A 2,909-nucleotide genomic window follows, 5' to 3' on the forward strand; every position below is an offset into this window, starting at 1 on the left:
AAAAAAAAAAAAAAAAAATTTTAATTGTGAAGAATATAAACATGCACAAAAATGCACAAAACATGAACATGTTATTTCATGATATATAACAAAGCAAACACCAGTGAACAACTACCCAAGTCAAAAGTCTACCTCATGCGCCTTCTCAATCTCTATCATTACCCCCCTCCTCAAAGTTAACTACTATAGTGCTAACACTACAGTTTTGTTTCACCTAGTTTTGAACTTTATATATATGGAGTCATCAGCATGTATTCATTTGTGTCTTTCCTCTTTCACTCAAAATTGTGAGATCTTTTTTAAATTTTTGTTTTTTAAATTTATTCTTATTAAATTGAAACACAGATGATTTTTGTATATTAATCTTGTATCCAGCCAGTTTGCTAAATTCATTTATTCTCATAATTTATCTGTCCAGTCTTTTGGATTTTTATATACACATCACATTCTCCACAAAACAATGACAGTTTCATTTCTTTCTTTCCAATTCCTATACTTTTTATTTCTGTCACTTTATTACATTGGCTAGAACCTGCAATAAAATGTTACAATGAATGGACATTTCTGTCTCTTTCCTGTCTTGAAGGGTGCTGTGGTTCAAATGTTCTCCCCAAACTCATTGGAGCTTGATCCCCATTGTAACACTGTTAAGAGAGTAGGAAACCTGACTGTAGTATTTGAAAGGTGGGACCTTTAAGAGGTTATTGGATCATGAGGACTATGCCCCCATGAATGTATTAATCCATTCATGGATTAATTATTTAATGGGTTATCAGAGAGTAGACTGTTTGGTGGCTTTATAAGGAGAGCAAGCGAGCATATGAAATGCTCTTGCCATTCTCACCATGTGATACTTTGAACCACCTCAGGACTCTGCCAAGAGTCCCCACAAAGAAGAAGGCCCTCACCAGATGTGCACCTGGACTTTGGACTTCTTAGCCTCCAAAACTGTAAGAAATAAAAGTCATTTTGTTATAAATTACCCAGTTACAGGTATTCTGTTATTGGCAACAGAAAACAGACTAATGTATAGGGTTTAATGTTAACATTTCACCATTGAGTATGATTGATGTAAGTTTTTAGAAATGCCTAATGAGATTAAAGAAGTTTCCTTCTATTTTTTGAAAGAATTTAAAATTTTTATCAAATATTTTCTCTGCAAGGGATAAAAGTAAAATGGGCTCCTCTGTTCTTATCAATCCAACAGAATTTGAGTCTTCTGTTCCTAAAATTTTAGGCTCTGCTGGCTTAGAGCTTCTGGTTACCTGAGTAAGAAATTTTTTCACTACCGGATACAATAAAGTCTCCATTAAACTGGAGTTTGAGACTGTGTCTTAATTCATTTTCTGCTGCTGTAATAGAATACCACAGACTGGGTAATTTATAAAGAAAAGAATTTATTTCTGACAGTTCTGGAGGCCGGGAAGTCCAAGAGCATGGTACCAGCATCTGGTGAGGAACATCCCATGCCACAAGGGCAGAAGGTAGAAGTGAATGCGTGAAACAGACAGAGGCACCAGGGATTAGACTCACTTCATAACAATCCACTCTCATGATAACTAATCCATTCCCTTGATAACAACATTAATTTATTCATGAGAGTTCTGCCCTCATGGCCCAATCACCTCTTATTAAGCTCTAGCTCCCAATATTGTTGCATTAAGGATTAAGTTAATATATAAACTTTTGGAGGACACATTTAAACCATAGCAGACTGGCACCTGGCAACTCTGAGCTTCTAATGCCAGTGAACCCACACGATATGTAAAAGAGGCAAGGAAGAGAATGCCTGACACTGGAGAGCCTCTGAGGCACCTCTTAGTACTCCTATGTCTGGGATAAAAATTAATAGAAAACTACATTACTACTAATGACCCAGGCCTTTTAGGAATGACATTTTGGATCAACCCACCAAGCAACAAACTATGACCACTGAAGAGTTTACTAAGGACAAAGGAATATGGAATGAATACTGCAAGAAGAGATTTGGAAGAGAGTTGGAAATTCCAGCAATGACCACATGTCCAGTTTCAGAAACAGGGACTGTGGTAGTTACGAGTATTTCATCCCAACTTTGCAATGAAATGTATTCTTTTCTTTACATTTGAATTATTTTTATTTCTGTTTTTCCCTGTCTCCCATCTCTCTGCCATCTAACATAAGATGTGTTAATAATAGTTAACCTTATAGCCCAAAATTTAGGTTACAAGATGTCTTAGTTTGTTCTGCTATAACAAATACCTAAGACCGGGTAATCTGTAAATAACAAAAAAACTATTTCTCACAGTTTTGGAGGCTAGGAAGTCCAAAATCAAGACACGAGCAGATTTAGTGTCTGTTGAGGGCTATTATCTGCCTCCAAGATGTTGTTTTGTTACTGTGTCCTCATGGTAGAAGGTGGAAGAGCAAAAAGCCTAGCTAGTTCCCTCCTACCTCTTTATAAAGTTGCTAATCTTATTTGTGAGGACTCCACCCTCATGACTTCATCACCTCCTAAAGATCCCACCTCTTAATACTATCACATTGGCAGTTACATTTTGACATATAAGTTAGGGGACATATTCAGACCATAGCACAGGATTTCAAAAAGGTAGTGTGATTCAACCTGAAGAGGAAAGTACATCACCCATGAATAAGGTGACACACGAGACTCTGTGTCCTCTCGAGAAAGGGTGAGCATGTTTTACTTGTACTGGTCTCCCTGTGGTTTTATTCTTTCTTTATTAGAGATTTGAAGGAATTATCATATACATTCCCATCTCTCTGATTTATAATTGATTAAGAACAAACAAAAAGACCAAACAGGAGTCAAAATACAGATTTAGCTTAATAATGAGAAAGGTAGATTTTGAAAATTGGCAAGGCTGCCTCCCTCCGATACCCATTTGAATTTTCCCATCCAGTCATAG

Source organism: Galeopterus variegatus, unplaced genomic scaffold (assembly GCF_000696425.1).
Source record: "Galeopterus variegatus unplaced genomic scaffold, G_variegatus-3.0.2 Scaffold132, whole genome shotgun sequence".
NCBI lineage: Eukaryota > Metazoa > Chordata > Mammalia > Dermoptera > Cynocephalidae > Galeopterus > Galeopterus variegatus.